Here is a 25270-nt window from a genome sequence, read left to right as displayed (position 1 = left end):
GTGCTTCCCCCTATAGCCCCCGTGTACAGGGGATGTGCCGGGATACAATATGTAGGAAGTGATGTGTGATCTGTCATGTCCTATATACTGTGCTGCCCCCTATAGCGCCCGGGTACAGGGGATGTGCCGGGATACATTGTGTAGGAAGTGATGTGTGATCTGCCATGTCCTATATACTGTGCTGCCCCCTATAGCACCCGGGTACAGGAGATGTGCCGGGATACATTGTGTAGGAAGTGATGTGTGATCTGTCATGTCCTATATACTGTGCTGCCCCCTATAGCGCCCGGGTACAGGGGATGTGCCGGGATACATTGTGTAGGAAGTGATGTGTGATCTGTCATGTCCTATATACTGTGCTGCCCCCTATAGCGCCCGGGTACAGGGGATGTGCCGGGATACAATATGTAGGAAGTGATGTGTGATCTGTCATGTCCTATATACTGTGCTGCCCCCTATAGCGCCCGGGTACAGAGGATGTGCCGGGATACATTGTGTAGGAAGTGATGTGTGATCTGTCATGTCCTATATACTGTGCTGCCCCCTATAGCGCCCGGGTACAGGGGATGTGCCGGGATACAATATGTAGGAAGTGATGTGTGATCTGTCATGTCCTATATACTGTGCTGCCCCCTATAGCGCCCGGGTACAGGGGATGTGCCGGGATACATTGTGTAGGAAGTGATGTGTGATCTGTCATGTCCTATATACTGTGCTGCCCCTATAGCGCCCGGGTACAGGGGATGTGCCGGGATACATTGTGTAGGAAGTGATGTGTGATCTGTCATGTCCTATATACTGTGCTGCCCCCTATAGTGCCCGGGTACAGGGGATGTGCCGGGATACATTGTGTAGGAAGTGATGTGTGATCTGTCATGTCCTATATACTGCGCTGCCCCCTATAGAGCCCGGGTACAGGGGATGTGCCGGATACATTGTGTAGGAAGTGATGTGTGATCTGTCATGTCCTATATACTGTGTTGCCCCCTATAGCGCCCGGGTACAGGGGATGTGCCGGGATACATTGTGTAGGAAGTGATGTGTGATCTGTCATGTCCTATATACTGTGCTGCCCCCTATAGCGCCCGGGTACAGGGGATGTGCCGGGATACATTGTGTAGGAAGTGATGTGTGATCTGTCATGTCCTATATACTGTGCTGCCCCTATAGCACCCGGGTACAGGAGATTGTGTAGGAAGTGATGTGTGATCTGTCATGTCCTATATACTGTGCTGCCCCCTATAGCACCCGGGTACAGGGGATGTGCCGGGATACATTGTGTAGGAAGTGATGTGTGATCTGTCATGTCCTATATACTGTGCTTCCCCCTATAGAGCCCGGGTACAGGGGATGTGCCAGGATACATTGTGTAGGAAGTGATGTGTGATCTGTCATGTCCTATATACTGTGCTGCCCCCTATAGAGCCCGGGTACAGGGGATGTGCCGGGATACATTATGTAGGAAGTGATGTGTGATCTGCCATGTCCTATATACTGTGCTGCCCCCTATAGCGCCCGGGTACAGGGGATGTGCCGGGATACATTGTGTAGGAAGTGATGTGTGATCTGTCATGTCCTATATACTGTGCTGCCCCCTATAGAGCCCGGGTACAGGGGATGTGCCGGGATACATTGTGTAGGAAGTGATGTGTGATCTGTCATGTCCTATATACTGTGCTGCCCCCTATAGCGCCCGGGTACAGGGGATGTGCCGGGATACATTGTGTAGGAAGTGATGTGTGATCTGTCATGTCCTATATACTGTGCTGCCCCCTATAGCGCCCGGGTACAGGGGATGTGCCGGATACATTGTGTAGGAAGTAATGTGTGATCTGTCATGTCCTATATACTGTGCTTCCCCCTATAGCGCCCGGGTACAGGGGATGTGCCGGGATACATTGTGTAGGAAGTGATGTGTGATCTGTCATGTCCTATATACTGTGCTGCCCCCTATAGCGCCCGGGTACAGGGGATGTGCCGGGATACATTGTGTAGGAAGTGATGTGTGATCTGTCATGTCCTATATACTGTGCTGCCCCCTATAGCGCCCGGGTACAGGGGATGTGCCGGGATACATTGTGTAGGAAGTGATGTGTGATCTGTCATGTCCTATATACTGTGCTTCCCCCTATAGCACCCGGGTACAGGGGATGTGCCGGGATACATTGTGTAGGAAGTGATGTGTGATCTGTCATGTCCTATATACTGTGCTGCCCCCTATAGCGCCCGGGTACAGGGGATGTGCTGGGATACATTGTGTAGGAAGTGATGTGTGATCTGTCATGTCCTATATACTGTGCTGCCCCTATAGCGCCCGGGTACAGGGGATGTGCCGGGATACATTGTGTAGGAAGTGATGTGTGATCTGTCATGTCCTATATACTGTGCTGCCCCCTATAGCACCCGGGTACAGGGGATGTGCCGGGATACATTGTGTAGGAAGTGATGTGTGATCTGTCATGTCCTATATACTGTGCTGCCCCCTATAGCCCCCGTGTACAGGGGATGTGCCGGGATACATTGTGTAGGAAGTGATGTGTGATCTGTCATGTCCTATATACTGTGCTGCCCCCTATAGAGCCTGGGTACAGGGGATTTGCCGGGATACATTGTGTAGGAAGTGATGTGTGATCTGTCATGTCCTATATACTGTGCTGCCCCCTATAGCGCCCGGGTACAGGGGATGTGCCGGGATACATTGTGTAGGAAGTGATGTGTGATCTGTCATGTCCTATATACTGTGCTGCCCCCTATAGCGCCCGGGTACAGGGGATGTGCTGGGATACATTGTGTAGGAAGTGATGTGTGATCTGTCATGTCCTATATACTGTGCTGCCCCCTATAGCACCCGGGTACAGGGGATGTGCCGGGATACATTGTGTAGGAAGTGATGTGTGATCTGTCATGTCCTATATACTGTGCTGCCCCCTATAGCGCCCGGGTACAGGGGATGTGCCGGGATACATTGTGTAGGAAGTGATGTGTGATCTGTCATGTCCTATATACTGTGCTGCCCCTATAGAGCCCGGGTACAGGGGATGTGCCGGATACATTGTGTAGGAAGTGATGTGTGATCTGTCATGTCCTATATACTGTGCTGCCCCTATAGCGCCCGGGTACAGGGAATGTGCCGGGATACATTGTGTAGGAAGTGATGTGTGATCTGTCATGTCCTATATACTGTGCTGCCCCTATAGCGCCCGGGTACAGGGGATGTGCCGGGATACATTGTGTAGGAAGTGATGTGTGATCTGTCATGTCCTATATACTGTGCTGCCCCCTATAGAGCCCGGGTACAGGGGATTTGCCGGGATACATTGTGTAGGAAGTGATGTGTGATCTGTCATGTCCTATATACTGTGCTGCCCCCTATAGCGCCCGGGTACAGGGGATGTGCCGGGATACATTTTGTAGGAAGTAATGTGTGATCTGTCATGTCCTATATACCCTGCACTATACTAACATATAGGACAGTATATAATAAAAGCACTATACTAACATATAGGACAGTATATAATAAAAGCACTATACTAACATATAGGACAGTATATAATGGAGCACTATACTAACATATAGGACAGTATATAATGGAGCACTATACTAACATATAGGACAGTATATAATGGAGCACTATACTAACATATAGGACAGTATATAATGGAGCGCACTATACTAACATATAGGACAGTATATAATGGAGCACTATACTAACATATAGGACAGTATATAATGGAGCACTATACTAACATATAGGACAGTATATAATGGAGCACTATACTAACATATAGGACAGTATATAATGGAGCACTATACTAATATATAGGACAGTATATAATGGAGCACTATGCTAACATATAGGACAGTATATAATGGAGCACTATACTAACATATAGGACAGTATATAATGGAGCACTATACTAACATATAGGACAGTATATAATGGAGCACTATACTAATATATAGGACAGTATATAATGGAGCATTATACTAACATATAGGACAGTATATAATGGAGCACTATGCTAACAGTATATAATGGAGCACTCTACTAACATATAAGACAGTATATAATGGAGCACTATACTAATATATAGGACAGTATATAATGGAGCACTATACCAACATATAGGACGGTATATAATGGAGCACTATACCAACATATAGGACAGTATATGATGGAGCACTATACTAACATATAGGACAGTATATAATGCAGCACTATACTAACATATAGGACAGTATATAATGGAGCACTATACTAACATATAGGACAGTATATAATGGAGCACTATACTAACATATAGGACAGTATATAATGAACCACTATGCTAACATATAGGACAGTATATAATAGAGCACTATACTAACATATAGGACAGTATATAATAGAGCACTATACTAACATATAGGACGGTATATAATAGAGCGCTATACTAACATATAGGACAGTATATGATGGAGCACTATACTAACATATAGGACAGTATATGATGGAGCACTATACTAATATATAGGACAGTATATAATGGAGCACTATACTAACATATAGGACAGTATATAATGCAGCATTATACTAACATATAGGACAGTATATAATGGAGCACTATACTAACATATAGGACAGTATATAATGGAGCACTATACTAACATATAGGACAGTATATAATGAACCACTATGCTAACATATAGGACAGTATATAATAGAGCACTATACTAACATATAGGACAGTATATAATGGAGCACTATACTAACATATAGGACAGTATATAATGGAGCACTATACTAACATATAGGACAGTATATAATGAACCACTATGCTAACATATAGGACAGTATATAATAGAGCACTATACTAACATATAGGACAGTATATAATAGAGCACTATACTAACATATAGGACGGTATATAATAGAGCGCTATACTAACATATAGGACAGTATATGATGGAGCACTATACTAACATATAGGACAGTATATGATGGAGCACTATACTAACATATAGGACAGTATATAATGCAGCACTATACTAATATATAGGACAGTATATGATGGAGCACTATACTAACATATAGGACAGTATATGATGGAGCACTATACTAACATATAGGACAGTATATAATGGAGCACTATACTAACATATAGGACAGTATATAATGGAGCACTATACTAACATATAGGACAGTATATGATGGATCACTATACTAACATATAGGACAGTATATGATGGAGCACTATACTAACATATAGGACAGTATATGATGGAGCACTATACTAACATATAGGACAGTATATGATGGAGCACTATACTAACATATAGGACAGTATATAATGCAGCACTATACTAACATATAGGACAGTATATAATGGAGCACTATACTAACATATAGGACAGTATATAATGGAGCACTATACTAACATATAGGACAGTATATAATGAACCACTATGCTAACATATAGGACAGTATATAATGGAGCACTATACTAACATATAGGACAGTATATAATGGAGCACTATACTAACATATAGGACAGTATATAATGGAGCACTATACTAACATATAGGACAGTATATAATAGAACACTATACTAACATATAGGACAGTATATAATAGAGCACTATACTAACATATAGGACAGTATATAATAGAGCACTATACTAACATATAGGACAGTATATAATAGAGCACTGTACACTATATATACACTGCTCAAACAAATAAAGGTAACAGTCACATGACACATCAGAGATCTGCCTGAATGAAATATTATCAGTGATTATTTTGTTCTGTACAAAGTTGAATGTACTGACAAAAAATCTCAAAAAAATCATTAATGGAAATTACATTTATTAACCAATGAAGCCCTGGAATTGCCTGTATGACCTCCCTACAACACCTCGGCATGCTCCTGATGAGGTCAGTAGTGTGTGTGGTCTCCATGTGCCTGTATGACCTCTCTACAACACCTCGGCATGCTCCTGATGAGGTCAGTATTGTGTGTGGCCTCCACGTGCCTGTATGACCTCCCTACAACACCTCGGCATGCTCCTGATGAGGCTCAGTAGTGTGTGTGACCTCCACATGCCTGTATGACCTCCCTACAACACCTCGGCATGCTCCTGATGAGGCTCAGTAGTGTGTGAGGCCTCCACGTGCCTGTATGACCTCCCTACAACACCTCGACATGCTCCTGATGAGGCTCAGTATTGTGTGTGGCCTCCACGTGCCTGTATGACCTCCCTACAACACCTCGGCATGCTCCTGATGAGGTCAGTATTGTGTGTGACCTCCACGTGCCTGTATGACCTCTCTACAACACCTCGGCATGCTCCTGATGAGGTCAGTATTGTGTGTGGTCTCCACGTGCCTGTATGACCTCCCTACAACACCTTGGCATGCTCCTGATGAGGCTCAGTATTGTGTGTGACCTCCACGTGCCTGTATGACCTCTCTACAACACCTCGGCATGCTCCTGATGAGGCTCAGTAGTGTGTGTGGCCTCCACGTGCCTGCATGACCTCCCTACAACACCTCGGCATGCTCCTGATGAGGTCAGTATTGTGTGTGACCTCCACGTGCCTGTATGACCTCCCTACAACACCTCAGCATGCTCCTGATGAGGCTCAGTATTGTGTGTGGCCTCCACGTGCCTGTATGACCTCCCTACAACACCTCGGCATGCTCCTGATGAGGTCAGTATTGTGTGTGGCCTCCACGTGCCTGTATGTCCTCTCTACAACACCTCGGCATGCTCCTGATGAGGTCAGTATTGTGTGTGGCCTCCATGTGCCTGTATGACCTCCCTACAACACCTCGGCATGCACCTGATGAGGTCAGTATTGTGTGTGGCCTCCATGAGCCTGTATGACCTCCCTACAACACCTCGGCATGCTCCTGATGAGGTCAGTATTGTGTGTGGCCCCCATGTGCCTGTATGACCTCCCTACAACACTTCGGCATGCACCCGATGAGGCTCAGTATTGTGTGTGGCCTCCATGTGCCTGTATGACCTCCCTACAACACCTCGGCATGCTCCTGATGAGGTCAGTATTGTGTGTGGCCTCCACGTGCCTGTATGACCTCCCTACAACACCTCACCATGCTCCTGATAAGGCTCAGTATTGTGTGTGGCCTCCACGTGCCTGTATGACCTCCCTACAACACCTCGGCATGCTCCTGATGGCGCTCAGTATTGTGTGTGGCCTCCACGTGCCTGTATGACCTCCCAACCACACCTCGGCATGCTCCTGATGAGCCTCAGTATTGTGTGTGGCCTCTATGTGCCTGTATGACCTCCCTACAACACCTCGGCATGCTCCTGATGAGGCTCAGTATTGTGTGTGGCCTCCACGTGCCTGTATGACCTCCCTACAACACCTCGGCATGCTCCTGATGAGGTCAGTATTGTGTGTGGCCTCCATGTGCCTATATGACCTCCCTACAACACCTCGGCATGCTCCTGATGAGGTCAGTATTGTGTGTGGCCTCCATGTGCCTGTATGACCTCCCTACAACACCTCGGCATGCTCCTGATGAGGTCAGTATTGTGTGTGGCCTCCATGTGCCTGTATGACCTCCCTACAACACCTCGGCATGCTCCTGATGAGGCTCAGTATTGTGTGTGGCCTCCATGTGCCTGTATGACCTCCCTACAACACCTCGGCATGCACCCGATGAGGCTCAGTATTGTGTGTGGCCTCCATGTGCCTGTATGACCTCCCAACAACACCTCGGCATGCTCCTGATGAGGTCAGTATTGTGTGTGGCCTCCACGTGCCTGTATGACCTCCCTACAACACCTCGCCATGCTCCTGATAAGGCTCAGTATTGTGTCTGGCCTCCACGTGCCTGTATAACCTCCCTACAACACCTGGGCATGCTCCTGATGAGGCTCAGTATTGTGTGTGGCCTCCACGTGCCTGTATGTCCTCCCTACAACACCTGGGCATGCTCCTGATGAGGCTCAGTATTGTGTGTGACCTCCACGTGCCTGTATGACCTCTCTACAACACCTGGGCATGCTCCTGATGAGGCTCAGTAGTGTGTGTGGCCTGCACGTGCCTGCATGACCTCCCTACAACACCTCGGCATGCTCCTGATGAGGTCAGTATTGTGTGTGACCTCCACGTGCCTGTATGACCTCCCTACAACACCTCAGCATGCTCCTGATGAGGCTCAGTATTGTGTGTGGCCTCCACGTGCCTGTATGACCTCCCTACAACACCTCGGCATGCTCCTGATGAGGCTCAGTATTGTGTGTGGCCTCCACGTGCCTGTATGACCTCCCTACAACACCTCGGCATGCTCCTGATGAGGTCAGTATTGTGTGTGGCCTCCATGTGCCTGTATGACCTCCCTACAACACCTCGGCATGCTCCTGATGAGGTCAGTATTGTGTGTGGCCTCCATGTGCCTGTATGACCTCCTACAACACCTCGGCATGCACCCGATGAGGCTCAGTATTGTGTGTGGCCTCCATGTGCCTGTATGACCTCCCTACAACACCTCGGCATGCACCGATGAGGCTCAGTATTGTGTGTGGCCTCCATGTGCCTGTATGACCTCCCTACAACACCTCGGCATGCTCCTGATGAGGTCAGTATTGTGTGTGGCCTCCACGTGCCTGTATGACCTCCCTACAACACCTCGCCATGCTCCTGATAAGGCTCAGTATTGTGTGTGGCCTCCACGTGCCTGTATGACCTCCCTACAACACCTCGGCATGCTCCTGATGAGGTCAGTATTGTGTGTGGCCTCCACGTGCCTGTATGACCTCCCTACAATACCTGAGAATGCTCCTGATGAGGCTCAGTAGTGTGTGTGGCCTCCACGTGCCTGTATGACCTCCCTACAACACCTCGGCATGCTCCTGATGGGGCTCAGTATTGTGTGTGGCCTCCACGTGCCTGTATGTCCTCCCTACAACACCTGGGCATGCTCCTGATAAGGCTCAGTATTGTGTGTGGCCTCCACGTGCCTGTATGTCCTCCCTACAACACCTGGGCATACTCCTAATGAGGCTCAGTATTGTGTGTGGCCTCCATGTGCCTGTATGACCTCCCTACAACACCACGGCATGCACCTGATGAGGCTCCGTATTGTGTGTGGCCTCCATGTGCCTGTATGACCTCCCTACAACACCTGAGCATGCTCCTGATGAGGCTCAGTAGTGTGTGTGACCTCCACCTGCCTGTATGACCTCTCTACAACACATCGGCGTGCTCCTGATGAGGCTCAGTATTGTGTGTGGCCTGCACGTGCTGGCATCGGCAGTCCCCCGTCCGGCATCGGCAGTCCATGGTCAAGTAACAGCAGTCACCCGTCCGGTATCAGCAGTCACCCGTCAGGTATCAGCAGTCACCCGTCAGGTATCAGCGGTCACCCGTCAGGTATCAGCGGTCACCCGTCCGGTATCAGCGGTCACCCGTCCGGTATCAGCGGTCACCCGTCCGGTATCAGCGGTCACCCGTCCGGTATCAGCGGTCACCGGTCCGGTATCAGCGGTCACCCGTCCGGTATCAGCGGTCACCCGTCCGGTATCAGCGGTCACCCGTCCGGTATCAGCAGTCACCCGTCCGGTATCAGCAGTCACCCGTCCGGTATCAGCAGTCACCCGTCCGGTATCAGCAGTCACCCGTCCGGTATCAGCAGTCCATGGTCAAGTAACAGCAGTCACCCGTCAGGTATCAGCAGTCACCCGTCAGGTATCAGCAGTCACCCGTCAGGTATCAGCAGTCACCCGTCAGGTATCAGCAGTCACCCGTCAGGTATCAGCAGTCACCCGTCAGGTATCAGCAGTCACCCGTCAGGTATCAGCAGTCACCCGTCAGGTATCAGCAGTCACCCGTCAGGTATCAGCAGTCACCCGTCAGGTATCAGCAGTCACCCGTCAGGTATCAGCAGTCACCCGTCAGGTATCAGCAGTCACCCGTCAGGTATCAGCAGTCACCCGTCAGGTATCAGCAGTCACCCGTCAGGTATCAGCAGTCACCCGTCAGGTATCAGCAGTCCCCCGTCAGGTATCAGCAGTCCCCCGTCAGGTATCAGCAGTCCCCCGTCAGGTATCAGCAGTCCCCCGTCCGGTATCAGCAGTCACCCGTCCGGTATCAGCAGTCACCCGTCCGGTATCAGCAGTCACCCGTCCGGTATCAGCAGTCACCCGTCCGGTATCAGCAGTCCCCCGTCAGGTATCAGCAGTCACCCGTCAGGTATCAGCAGTCACCCGTCCGGTATCAGCAGTCACCCGTCCGGTATCAGCAGTCACCCGTCCGGTATCAGCAGTCACCCGTCAGGTATCAGCAGTCACCCGTCAGGTATCAGCAGTCACCCGTCAGGTATCAGCAGTCACCCGTCAGGTATCAGCAGTCACCCGTCAGGTATCAGCAGTCACCCGTCAGGTATCAGCAGTCACCCGTCAGGTATCAGCAGTCACCCGTCAGGTATCAGCAGTCACCCGTCAGGTATCAGCAGTCACCCGTCAGGTATCAGCAGTCACCCGTCAGGTATCAGCAGTCACCCGTCAGGTATCAGCAGTCACCCGTCAGGTATCAGCAGTCACCCGTCAGGTATCAGCAGTCACCCGTCAGGTATCAGCAGTCACCCGTCAGGTATCAGCAGTCACCCGTCAGGTATCAGCAGTCACCCGTCAGGTATCAGCAGTCACCCGTCAGGTATCAGCAGTCCCCCGTCAGGTATCAGCAGTCCCCCGTCAGGTATCAGCAGTCCCCCGTCAGGTATCAGCAGTCACCCGTCCGGTATCAGCAGTCACCCGTCCGGTATCAGCAGTCACCCGTCCGGTATCAGCAGTCACCCGTCCGGTATCAGCAGTCACCCGTCCGGTATCAGCAGTCCCCCGTCAGGTATCAGCAGTCACCCGTCAGGTATCAGCAGTCACCCGTCCGGTATCAGCAGTCACCCGTCCGGTATCAGCAGTCACCCGTCCGGTATCAGCAGTCACCCGTCAGGTATCAGCAGTCACCCGTCAGGTATCAGCAGTCACCCGTCAGGTATCAGCAGTCACCCGTCAGGTATCAGCAGTCACCCGTCAGGTATCAGCAGTCACCCGTCAGGTATCAGCAGTCACCCGTCAGGTATCAGCAGTCACCCGTCAGGTATCAGCAGTCACCCGTCAGGTATCAGCAGTCACCCGTCAGGTATCAGCAGTCACCCGTCAGGTATCAGCAGTCACCCGTCAGGTATCAGCAGTCCCCCGTCAGGTATCAGCAGTCCCCCGTCAGGTATCAGCAGTCCCCCGTCAGGTATCAGCAGTCCCCCGTCAGGTATCAGCAGTCCCCCGTCAGGTATCAGCAGTCCCCCGTCAGGTATCAGCAGTCCCCCGTCAGGTATCAGCAGTCCCCCGTCAGGTATCAGCAGTCCCCCGTCAGGTATCAGCAGTCCCCCGTCCGGTATCAGCAGTCACCCGTCCGGTATCAGCAGTCACCCGTCCGGTATCAGCAGTCACCCGTCCGGTATCAGCAGTCACCCGTCCGGTATCAGCAGTCACCCGTCAGGTATCAGCAGTCCCCCGTCAGGTATCAGCAGTCACCCGTCCGGTATCAGCAGTCACCCGTCCGGTATCAGCAGTCACCCGTCCGGTATCAGCAGTCACCCGTCAGGTATCAGCAGTCACCCGTCAGGTATCAGCAGTCACCCGTCAGGTATCAGCAGTCACCCGTCAGGTATCAGCAGTCACCCGTCCGGTATCAGCAGTCACCCGTCAGGTATCAGCAGTCACCCGTCAGGTATCAGCAGTCACCCGTCAGGTATCAGCAGTCACCCGTCCGGTATCAGCAGTCACCCGTCCGGTATCAGCAGTCACCCGTCAGGTATCAGCAGTCACCCGTCAGGTATCAGCAGTCACCCGTCAGGTATCAGCAGTCACCCGTCAGGTATCAGCAGTCAGTTTCTATCAGTTACGCTAGAGTCCCCTTAATGTAAAGCTTCACTCCGTATAGCAGAGCAAGGAGTCCATTGCTCCCTGCTTTGCTTGCCATAGCGTTACACTGTACTGTTATCCTATAGACGTCAGCCTGTCTCCCCAGACTCGTCCCGTCTCCTCACATCCACAGGACCTGGCTGTGACGGATGTGGGAAGATGTTTAGAGAGCGGTCAGTGGGGGCAGGCGCACCCCAGGATGAAGCTGATTACTTTACCCCCTGCCCCTGGTCTATGGAGACCCCTTCAAGACAGAGAAGAGGAGGAATTTATAGGTCAGACGGACTCCAGAACATAACAGAGATTCCAGCCGTGACCCCAGCAGAGTTTCCATGACACATGTAATAACAGAGTGACACCCGTCCTGTGATCACCCAGCGAATCACCCACACTGCCCGGCGCCATGTGCAGGAATGTCTGCTGAAACACTCTGTGCTGCAGAGGCCCCCACAATGTATCCTGCAGCCTGTCACCTCCCATGGGATCAGTACAAGGACATGTAACCCTTTATACAACACAATGCAGGGCGAGCTGTAGAAACAGGTGCAGCCACCGGGCCCTTACAATCCTATTAGTGAGTGCAGTGTGAACAGGCGCAGAGCGAGGCCTCCTCATGACTAACTCATTCCAGATGCTGACTGTATACACAGCAGCAGATATCAGGAGCCTGACTGTATACACATCCCTATAGACGCTGCACACAGGAGCCGCTCATGTCCCCAAAGCTACAAAACAGACATCCGGCTCCACGAACATCCCCAACACGATGGGGCACATTCACCAAGAGGAGAGCAAACTGCAGTAACAGTGCCATTACCTGTGTGTAATGCAGGGGGCGCCACAAGGCCTGCGCCAGAGAGGTGTATCACACACGTCTTATACCTGTGCAAGCAGATTATACTCAGAAGAGCCGACAAGTCTGGGAGAAAACAGGAGCTCGGACCCTAGTGCCCCAATGTCTTATCATGTGTGATACAGCATGCTGAGCTGTGTATCTAATGTTATCATGTGTGATACTGCCTGCTGAGCTGTGTATCTAATGTTATCATGTGTGATACTGCCTGCTGAGCTGTGTATCTAATCCTATCCTGTGTGATACAGCATGCTGAGCTGTGTATCTAATGTTATCATGTGTGATACTGCCTGCTGAGCTGCGTATCTAATCTTATCATGTGTGATACAGCATGCTGAGCTGTGTATCTAATGTTATCATGTGTGATACTGCCTGCTGAGCTGCGTATCTAATCTTATCATGTGTGATACAGCGTGCTGAGCTGCGTATCTAATCTTATCATGTGTGATACTGCCTGCTGAGCTGTGTATCTAATCTTATCCTGTGTGATACTGCCTGCTGAGCTGTGTATCTAATCTTATCCTGTGTGATACTGCCTGCTGAGCTGTGTATCTAATCCCATCCTGTGTGATACTGTCTGCTGAGCTGTGTATCTAATCCTATCCTGTGTGATACAGTCTGCGCAGCGGCGTATCTAATCCTATCCTGTGTGATACTGACTGCAGAGCTGTGTATCTAATCCTATCCTGTGTGATACTGCTGAGCTGTGTATCTAATCCTCTCCTGTGTGATACTGTCTGCTGAGCTGTGTATCTAATCCTATCCTGTATGATACTGACTGCTGAGCTGTGTATCTAATCCTATCCTGTGTGATACTGTCTGCTGAGCTGTGTATCTAATCCTCTCCTGTGTGATACTGTCTGCTAAGCTGTGTATCTAATCATATCCTGTGTGATACTGTCTGCTGAGCTGTGTATCTAATCCTATCCTGTGTGATACTGCCTGCTGAGCTGTGTATCTAATCCTATCCTGTGTGATACTGTCTGCTGACCTGTGTATCTAATCCTATCCTGTGTCATACAGTCTGCTGAGCTGTGTATCTAATCCTCTCCTGTGTGATACTGTGTGCTGAGTTGTGTATCTCATCCTATCCTGTGTGATACTGTCTGCTGAGCTGTGTATCTAATCCTATCCTGTGTGGTACAGTCTGCTGAGCTGTGTATCTAATCCTATCCTGTGTGATACAGTCTGCTGAGCTATGTATCTAATCCTCTTCTGTGTGATACAGTCTGCTGAGCTGTGTATCTCATCCTCTCCTGTGTGATACTGTCTGCTGAGTTGTGTATCTCATCCTCTCCTGTGTGATACAGTCTGCTGAGCTGTGTATCTAATCCTCTCCTGTGTGATACTGTCTGCTGAGCTGTGTATCTAATCCTATCCTGTGTGATACTGTCTGCTGAGCTGTGTATCTAATCCTCTCCTGTGTGATACAGTCTGCTGAGCTGTGTATCTAATCCCATCCTGTGTGATACTGACTGCTGAGCTGTGTATCTAATCCTATCATGTGTGATACTGTCTGCTGAGCTGTGTATCTAATCCTATCCTGTGTGATACTGCTGAGCTGTGTATCTCATCCTATCCTGTGTGATACTGACTGCTGAGCTGTGTATCTAATCCTATCCTGTGTGATACTGTCTGCTGAGCCGTGTATCTAATACTCTCCTGTGTGATACTGACTGCTGAGCTGTGTATCTAATCCTCTCCTGTGTGATACAGTCTGCTGAGCTGTGTATCTAATCCCATCCTGTGTGATACTGACTGCTGAGCCGTGTATCTAATCCTCTCCTGTGTGATACTGTCTGTATATAAATGATTATGCCAGATGACAAACTCATCACCGCTTCACCAGACAAAATTTAAATGGATTCAGTGACTGCTGATGCATCTGACAATCTCATTCCTAAGTATCTGCACTATTAGGTTCTGCTGCATCACACGCATCCAGCTATGCTACATTGTATCCTGATGACAGGTTCGGCTCTGCTACATTGTATCCTGATGACAGGTTCGGCTCTGCTACATTGTATCCTGATGACAGGTTCGGCTCTGCTACATTGTATCCTGATGACAGGTTCGGCCCTGCTACATTGTATCCTGATGACAGGTTCGGCTCTGCTACATTGTATCCTGATGACAGGTTCGGCACTGCTACATCTGGCGGCTCTGCTACACCTGTGTGTTTTGGGATCCTCTCTCTGTGGGATGATAAGGTACCACAACCCCTTGTATCTCTGCTCACATGAGGGAGACCCGCAGAGGTAAGTCCCACTTACCGCTGAGTCCTGAGCTCCTGCCCGGTAGCCTCCGCTGCTCCGCACAATCCTCTTCCAGCTCCGATCTCTGAGCCTGAAACTAATTTTTGTTGAAACTGGGAAAAAAAAAAATTTGCAAAGACAGGAAGTGGGGACGAGCTGTCACTGGGAGATGAATGTGAAACACTAAACCCAAACCAAAGCCAGGAAGGGAGCAAAGGAGGGGAACGGGAGAAACCTCCGGAGAGCTGCGCCTCAGCAACGCTCCCCGATACACAGGGAGAGCCCCCCGATACACAGGGAGAGCCCCCCGATACACAGGGAGAGCCCCCCGATACACAGGGAGAGCCCCCCGATACACAGGGAGAGACCCCCGATACACAGGGAGAGCACCCCGATACACAGGGAGAGCCCCCCGATACACAGGGAGAGCCCCCCGATACACAGGGAGAGCACCCCCGATACACAGGGAGAGCCCCCCGATACACAGGGAGAGCCCCCGATACACAGGGAGAGCCCCCCAATACACAGGGAGAGCCCCCCAATACACAGGGAGAGCCCCCCAATACACAGGGAGAGCCCCCCGATACACAGGGAGAGCACCCCGATACACAGGGAGAGGCCCCCAATACACAGGGAGAGCCTCCGATACACAGGGAGAGCCCCCGATACACAGGGAGAGCCCCCCGATACACAGGGAGAGCCTCCGATACACAGGGAGAGCCCCCGATACACAGGGAGAGCCCCCCGATACACAGGGAGAGCCCCCCGATACACAGGGAGAGCCCCCCGATACACAGGGAGAGCCCCCCGATACACAGGGAGATCTCCCCGATACACAGGGAGAGGCCCCCGATACACAGGGAGAGGCCCCCGATACACAGGGAGAGGCCCCCAATACACAGGGAGAGGCCCCCAATACACAGGGAGAGCACCCCGATACACAGGGAGAGCCCCCGATACACAGGGAGAGCACCCCGATACACAGGGAGAGCCCCCCAATACACAGGGAGAGCCCCCGATACACAGGGAGAGCCCCCCGATACACAGGGAGAGCCCCCCGATACACAGGGAGAGGCCCCCAATACACAGGGAGAGGCCCCCAATACACAGGGAGAGCCCCCGATACACAGGGAGAGCCCCCCGATACACAGGGAGAGCCCCCCGATACACAGGGAGAGCCCCCGATACACAGGGAGAGCCCCCCGATACACAGGGAGAGCCCCCGATACACAGGGAGAGCCCCCGATACACAGGGAGAGCCCCCGATACACAGGGAGAGCCCCCCGATACACAGGGAGAGCCCCCCGATACACAGGGAGAGCCCCCCGATACACAGGGAGAGCACCCCGATACACTTGGAGAGCACCCCGATACACAGGGAGAGCCCCCCCCCAGTACACAGGGAGAGCCCCCGATACACAGGGAGAGACCCCCGATACACAGGGAGAGCCCCCGATACACAGGGAGAGCCCCCCGATACACAGGGAGAGCCCCCCGATACACAGGGAGAGCCCCCCGATACACAGGGAGAGCTCCCCAATACACAGGGAGAGCCCCCCGATACACAGGGAGAGCTCCCCAATACACAGGGAGAGCCCCCGATACACAGGGAGAGCCCCCCGATACACAGGGAGAGCCCCCCGATACACAGGGAGAGCCCCCCGATACACAGGGAGATCTCCCCGATACACAGGGAGAGCCCCCGATACACAGGGAGAGCCCCCCCCAGTACACAGGGAGAGCCCCCCGATACACAGGGAGAGCCCCCCGATACACAGGGAGAGCCCCCCCCAGTACACAGGGAGAGCCCCCCGATACACAGGGAGAGCCCCCCGATACACAGGGAGAGCCCCCGATACACAGGGAGAGCCCCCCGATACACAGGGAGAGCCCCCCGATACACAGGGAGAGCCCCCGATACACAGGGAGAGCCCCCCCGATACACAGGGAGAGCTCCCCAATACACAGGGAGAGCCCCCCGATACACAGGGAGAGCCCCCCAGTACACAGTGAGAGCCCCCCGATACACAGGGAGAGCCCCCGATACACAGGGAGAGCCCCCGATACACAGGGAGAGCCCCCCGATACACAGGGAGAGCCCCCCGATACACAGGGAGAGCTCCCCAATACACAGGGAGAGCCCCCGATACACAGGGAGAGCCCCCCGATACACAGGGAGAGCCCCCCGATACACAGGGAGAGCTCCCCAATACACAGGGAGAGCTCCCCGATACACAGGGAGAGCCCCCCGATACACAGGGAGAGCCCCCGATACACAGGGAGAGCCCCCGATACACAGGGAGAGCACCCGATACACAGGGAGAGCCCCCCGATACACAGGGAGAGCCCCCCGATACACAGGGAGAGCCCCCCAATACACAGGGAGAGCCCCCCGATACACAGGGAGAGCCCCCGATACACAGGGAGAGCCCCCCGATACACAGGGAGAGCACCCCGATACACAGGGAGAGCCCCCGATACACAGGGAGAGCCCCCCGATACACAGGGAGAGCCCCCGATACACAGGGAGAGCCCCCCAATACACAGGGAGAGCCCCCCGATACACAGGGAGAGCCCCCGATACACAGGGAGAGCCCCCCCCCCAGTACACAGGGAGAGCCCCCCAATACACAGGGAGAGCACCCCGATACACAGGGAGAGCCCCCCCCAGTACACAGGGAGAGCCCCCCGATACACAGGGAGAGCCCCCCGATACACAGGGAGAGCCCCCGATACACAGGGAGAGCACCCGATACACAGGGAGAGCCCCCGATACACAGGGAGAGCCCCCCGATACACAGGGAGAGCCCCCCGATACACAGGGAGAGCCCCCCAATACACAGGGAGAGCCCCCCCCCCAGTACACAGGGAGAGCCCCCCGATACACAGGGAGAGCCCCCCGATACACAGGGAGAGCCCCCGATACACAGGGAGAGCCCCCGATACACAGGGAGAGCACCCGATACACAGGGAGAGCCCCCCGATACACAGGGAGAGCCCCCCGATACACAGGGAGAGCACCCGATACACAGGGAGAGCCCCCCGATACACAGGGAGAGCCCCCCGATACACAGGGAGAGCACCCGATACACAGGGAGAGCCCCCGATACACAGGGAGAGCCCCCGATACACTGGGAGAGCACCCCGATACACAGGGAGAGCCCCCCGATACACAGGGAGAGCCCCCGATACACTGGGAGAGCCCCCCGATACACAGGGAGAGCCCCCCGATACACAGGGAGAGCCCCCCAATACACAGGGAGAGCCCCCCAATACACAGGGAGAGCCCCCCAATACACAGGGAGAGCCCCCGATACACAGGGAGAGCCCCCCGATACACAGGGAGAGCACCCCCGATACACAGGGAGAGCCCCCGATACACAGGGAGAGCCCCCGATACACAGGGAGAGCCCCCCGATACACAGGGAGAGCCCCCCCGATACACAGGGAGAGCCCCCGATACACAGGGAGAGCACCCCGATACACAGGGAGAGCACCCCGATACACAGGGAGAGCCCCCCGATACACAGGGAGAGCCCCCGATACACAGGGAGAGGCCCCCCGATACACAGGGAGAGCCCCCCGATACACAGGGAGAGCCCCCGATACACAGGGAGAGCCCCCGATACACAGGGAGAGCCCCCCCCCCAGTACACAGGGAGAGCCCCCCCGATACACAGGGAGAGCCCCCGATACACAGGGAGAGCCCCCCGATACACAGGGAGAGCCCCCCAATACACAGGGAGAGCCCCCCGATACACAGGGAGAGCCCCCGATACACAGGGAGAGCCCCCCCCCAGTACACAGGGAGAGCCCCCCGATACACAGGGAGAGCACCCCGATACACAGGGAGAGCCCCCCGATACACAGGGAGAGCCCCCGATACACAGGGAGAGGCCCCCCGATACACAGGGAGAGCCCCCCGATACACAGGGAGAGCCCCCCCCCCGATACACAGGGAGAGCCCCCCAATACACAGGGAGAGCCCCCCGATACACAGGGAGAGCCCCCGATACACAGGGAGAGCCCCCCCCCAGTACACAGGGAGAGCCCCCCGATACACAGGGAGAGCCCCCCCCCAGTACACAGGGAGAGCCCCCCGATACACAGGGAGAGCCCCCGATACACAGGGAGAGCCCCCCCCGATACACAGGGAGAGCCCCCCAATACACAGGGAGAGCCCCCCGATACACAGGGAGAGCACCCCGATACACAGGGAGAGCCCCCCGATACACAGGGAGAGCCCCCCGATACACAGGGAGAGGCCCCCCGATACACAGGGAGAGCCCCCCGATACACAGGGAGAGCCCCCGATACACAGGGAGAGCCCCCCCCAGTACACAGGGAGAGCCCCCCGATACACAGGGAGAGCCCCGGATACGCAGGGAGAGCCCCCCCCGATACACAGGGAGAGCCCCCCAATACACAGGGAGAGCCCCCGATACACAGGGAGAGCCCCCCCCCCCAGTACACAGGGAGAGCCCCCCGATACACAGGGAGAGCCCCCCCCCAGTACACAGGGAGAGCCCCCCGATACACAGGGAGAGCCCCGGATACGCAGGGAGAGCCCCCCCCGATACACAGGGAGAGCCCCCCAATACACAGGGAGAGCCCCCCAATACACAGGGAGAGCCCCCCAATACACAGGGAGAGCACCCCGATACACAGGGAGAGCACCCCGATACACAGGGAGAGCCCCCCGATACACAGGGAGAGCCCCCCCAATACACTGGGAGATCTGCAACTGCGCCCAGCAACGCTCCCCAGGTGTTTTGTATATACAGTATGGATCTCTACCTGTATCCCAGGTGTTTTGTATATACAGTATGGATCTCTACCTGTATCCCAGGTGTTTTGTAGATACAGTATGGATCTCTACCTGTATCCCCAGGTGTTTTGTATATACAGTATGGATCCCCACCTGTATCCCCAGGTGTTTTGTATATACAGTATGGATCCCCGCCTGTATCCCCAGGTGTTTTGTATATACAGTATGGATCTCTACCTGTATCCCCAGGTGTTTTATAGATACGGTATGGATCTCTACCTGTATCCCCAGGTGTTTTGTATATATAGTATGGATCTCTACCTGTATCCCCAGGTGTTTTATAGATACGGTATGGATTTCTACCTGTATCCCCAGGTGTTTTATAGATACGGTATGGATCCCCCCTGTATCCCCAGGTGTTTTGTATATACAGTATGGATCTGTACCTGTATCCCCAGGTGTTTTGTATATACAGTATGGATCCCTACCTGTATCCCCAGGTGTTTTGTATATACAGTATGGATTTCTACCTGTATCCCAGGTGTTTTGTATATACAGTATGGATCCCCACCTGTATCCCCAGGTGTTTTGTATATACAGTATGGATCTCTACCTGTATCCCCAGGTGTTTTGTATATACAGTATGGATCTCTACCTGTATCCCCAGGTGTTTTATAGATACGGTATGGATCTCTACCTGTATCCCCAGGTGTTTTGTAGATACAGTATGGATCCCCGCCTGTATCCCCAGGTGTTTTGTATATACAGTATGGATCCCCACCTGTATCCCCAGGTGTTTTATATATACAGTATGGATCTCTACCTGTATCCCCAGGTGTTTTGTAGATACGGCATGGATCCCCCCTGTATCCCCAGGTGTTTTGTATATACAGTATGGATCTCTACCTGTATCCCCAGGTGTTTTATAGATACGGTATGGATCTCTACCTGTATCCCCAGGTGTTTTGTATATATAGTATGGATCTGTACCTGTATCCCCAGGTGTTTTGTATATACAGTATGGATCCCCACCTGTATCCCCAGGTGTTTTGTATATACAGTATGGATCTCTACCTGTATCCCAGGTGTTTTATAGATACGGTATGGATCTCTACCTGTATCCCCAGGTGTTTTTTATATACAGTATGGATCCCCACCTGTATCCCCAGGTGTTTTATAGATACGGTATGGATTTCTACCTGTATCCCCAGGTGTTTTATAGATACGGTATGGATCCCCCCTGTATCCCCAGGTGTTTTGTATATACAGTATGGATTTCTACCTGTATCCCCAGGTGTTTTGTAGATACGGTATGGATTTCTACCTGTATCCCCAGGTGTTTGTATATATAGTATGGATCCCCACCTGTATCCCCAGGTGTTTTGTATATATAGTATGGATCTCTACCTGTATCCCCAGGTGTTTTGTATATATAGTATGGATTTCTACCTGTATCCCAGGTGTTTTGTATATACAGTATGGATCCCTACCTGTATCCCCCGGTGTTTTGTATATATAGTATGGATCTCTACCTGTATCCCAGGTGTTTTGTAGATACGGTATGGATCCCCACCTGTATCCCCAGGTGTTTTGTAGATACAGTATGGATCTCTACCTGTATCCCCAGGTGTTTTGTAGATACGGTATGGATCCCCACCTGTATCCCCAGGTGTTTTGTAGATAGAGTATGGATCTCTACCTGTATCCCCAGGTGTTTTGTATATATAGTATGGATCTGTACCTGTATCCCCAGGTGTTTTTTAGATACAGTATGGATCCCCACCTGTGTCCCCAGGTGTTTTATAGATACGGTATGGATCCCCACCTGTATCCCCAGGTGTTTTATAGATACGGTATGGATCTCTACCTGTATCCCCAGGTGTTTTGTAGATACGGTATGGATCCCCACCTGTATCCCCAGGTGTTTTGTATATACAGTATGGATCTCTACCTGTATCCCCAGGTGTTTTGTAGATACAGTATGGATCCCCACCTGTATCCCCAGGTGTTTTTTAGATACAGTATGGATCCCCACCTGTGTCCCCAGGTGTTTTATAGATACGGTATGGATCCCCACCTGTATCCCCAGGTGTTTTATAGATACGGTATGGATCTCTACCTGTATCCCCAGGTGTTTTGTAGATACGGTATGGATCCCCACCTGTATCCCCAGGTGTTTTGTATATACAGTATGGATCTCTACCTGTATCCCCAGGTGTTTTGTAGATACAGTATGGATCCCCACCTGTATCCCCAGGTGTTTTTTAAATACAGTATGGATCCCCACCTGTGTCCCCAGGTGTTTTATAGATACGGTATGGATCTCTACCTGTATCCCCAGGTGTTTTGTAGATACAGTATGGATCCCCACCTGTATCCCCAGGTGTTTTGTATATACAGTATGGATCCCCACCTGTATCCCCAGGTGTTTTATAGATATGGTATGGATCCCCACCTGTATCCCCAGGTGTTTTGTAGATACAGTATGGATCTCTACCTGTATCCCCAGGTGTTTTGTATATACAGTATGGATCCCCACCTGTATCCCCAGGTGTTTTGTAGATACAGTATGGATCTCTACCTGTATCCCCAGGTGTTTTGTAGATACAGTATGGATCTCTACCTGTATCCCCAGGTGTTTTATAGAAACGGTATGGATCTCTACCTGTGTCCCCAGGTGTTTTATAGATACGGTATGGATCTCTACCTGTGTCCCCAGGTGTTTTATAGATACGGTATGGATCTCCACCTGTATCCCCAGGTGTTTTATAGATACGGTATGGATCTCTACCTGTGTCCCCAGGTGTTTTATAGATACGGTATGGATCTCTACCTGTATCCCCAGGTGTTTTGTAGATACGGTATGGATCTCTACCTGTATCCCCAGGTGTTTTGCATATACAGTATGGATCTCTACCTGTATCCCCAGGTGTTTTGTATATACAGTATGGATCTCTACCTGTATCCCCAGGTGTTTTATAGAAACGGTATGGATCTCTACCTGTATCCCCAGGTATTTTGTATATACAGTATGGATCTCTACCTGTATCCCCAGGTGTTTTGTAGATACGGCATGGATCTCTACCTGTATCCCCAGGTGTTTTGTAGATACGGCATGGATCTCTACCTGTATCCCAGGTGTTTTGTAGATACGGTATGGATCTCTACCTGTATCCCCAGGTGTTTTATAGAAATGGTATGGATCTCTACCTGTGTCCCCAGGTGTTTTATAGATACGGTATGGATCTCTACCTGTGTCCCCAGGTGTTTTATAGAAATGGTATGGATCTCTACCTGTATCCCCAGGTGTTTTATAGATACGGTATGAATCTCTACCTGTATCCTCAGGTGTTTTGTAGATACGGTATGGATTTCTACCTGTATCCTCAGGTGTTTTGTAGATACGGTATGGATTTCTACCTGTATCCCCAGGTGTTTTGTAGATACGGTATGGATCCAAACCTGTATCCCCAGGTGTTTTGTAGATACAGTATGGATCCCCACCTGTATCCCCAGGTGTTTTGTAGATATGGTATGGATCTCTACCTGTATCCCCAGGTGTTTTGTATATACAGTATGGATCTCTACCTGTATCCCCAGGTGTTTTGTAGATACAGAATGGATCCAAACCTGTATCCCCGGGTGTTTTGTAGATACAGTATGGATCCCCACCTGTATCCCCAGGTGTTTTGTAGATACAGTATGGATCTCTACCTGTATCCCCAGGTGTTTTGTAGCTACGGTATGGATCTCTACCTGTATCCCCAGGTGTTTTGTATATACAGTATGGATTTCTACCTGTATCCCCAGGTGTTTTGTATATACAGTATGGATCTCTACCTGTATCCCCAGGTGTTTTGTAGATACGGTATGGATCCCCACCTGTATCCCCAGGTGTTTTGTATATACAGTATGGATCTCTACCTGTATCCCCAGGTGTTTTGTATATACAGTATGGATTTCTACCTGTATCCCCAGGTATTTTGTATATACAGTATGGATCTCTACCTGTATCCCCAGGTGTTTTGTAGATACAGAATGGATCCAAACCTGTATCCCCGGGTGTTTTGTAGATACAGTATGGATCCCCACCTGTATCCCCAGGTGTTTTGTAGATACAGTATGGATCTCTACCTGTATCCCCAGGTGTTTTGTAGCTACGGTATGGATCTCTACCTGTATCCCCAGGTGTTTTGTATATACAGTATGGATTTCTACCTGTATCCCCAGGTGTTTTGTATATACAGTATGGATCTCTACCTGTATCCCCAGGTGTTTTGTAGATACGGTATGGATCCCCACCTGTATCCCCAGGTGTTTTGTATATACAGTATGGATCTCTACCTGTATCCCCAGGTGTTTTGTATATACAGTATGGATCCCCACCTGTATCCCCAGGTGTTTTGTATATACAGTATGGATCTCTACCTGTATCCCCAGGTGTTTTGTATATACAGTATGGATCCCCACCTGTATCCCCAGGTGTTTTGTATATACAGTATGGATCTCTACCTGTATCCCCAGGTGTTTTGTAGATACGGTATGGATTTCTACCTGTATCCCCAGGTATTTTGTATATACAGTATGGATCTCTACCTGTGTCCCCAGGTGTTTTGTAGATACAGTACGGATCCCTACCTGTATCCCCAGGTGTTTTGTAGATACGGCATGGATCCCCCCTGTATCCCCAGGTGTTTTGTAGATACAGTATGGATCTCTACCTGTATCCCCAGGTGTTTTGTATATACAGTATGGATCTCCACCTGTATCCCCAGGTGTTTTGTATATACAGTATGGATCCCCACCTGTATCCCCAGGTGTTTTGTATATACAATATGGATCTCTACCTGTATGCCTAGGTGTTTTGTATATACAGTATGGATCTCTACCTGTATGCCTAGGTGTTTTGTAGATACAGTATGGATCTCTACCTGTATCCCCAGGTGTTTTGTATATACAGTATGGATCCCCACCTGTATCCCCAGGTGTTTTGTATATACAGTATGGATCTCTACCTGTATGCCTAGGTGTTTTGTAGATACAGTATGGATCTCTACCTGTATCCCCAGGTGTTTTGTATATACAGTATGGATCCCCACCTGTATCCCCAGGTGTTTTGTATATACAGTATGGATCTCTACCTGTATCCCCAGGTGTTTTGTAGATACGGTATGGATTTCTACCTGTATCCCCAGGTATTTTGTATATACAGTATGGATCTCTACCTGTATCCCAGGTGTTTTGTAGATACGGTATGGATCCCCCCTCTATCCCCAGGTGTTTTATAGAAATGGTATGGATCTCTACCTGTGTCCCCAGGTGTTTTATAGATACGGTATGGATCTCTACCTGTGTCCCCAGGTGTTTTATAGAAATGGTATGGATCTCTACCTGTATCCCCAGGTGTTTTATAGATACGGTATGGATCTCTACCTGTATCCTCAGGTGTTTTGTAGAT

Source organism: Engystomops pustulosus, chromosome 7, assembly GCF_040894005.1.
Source record: "Engystomops pustulosus chromosome 7, aEngPut4.maternal, whole genome shotgun sequence".
NCBI lineage: Eukaryota > Metazoa > Chordata > Amphibia > Anura > Leptodactylidae > Engystomops > Engystomops pustulosus.
This window is presented reverse-complemented; position numbering follows the sequence as displayed.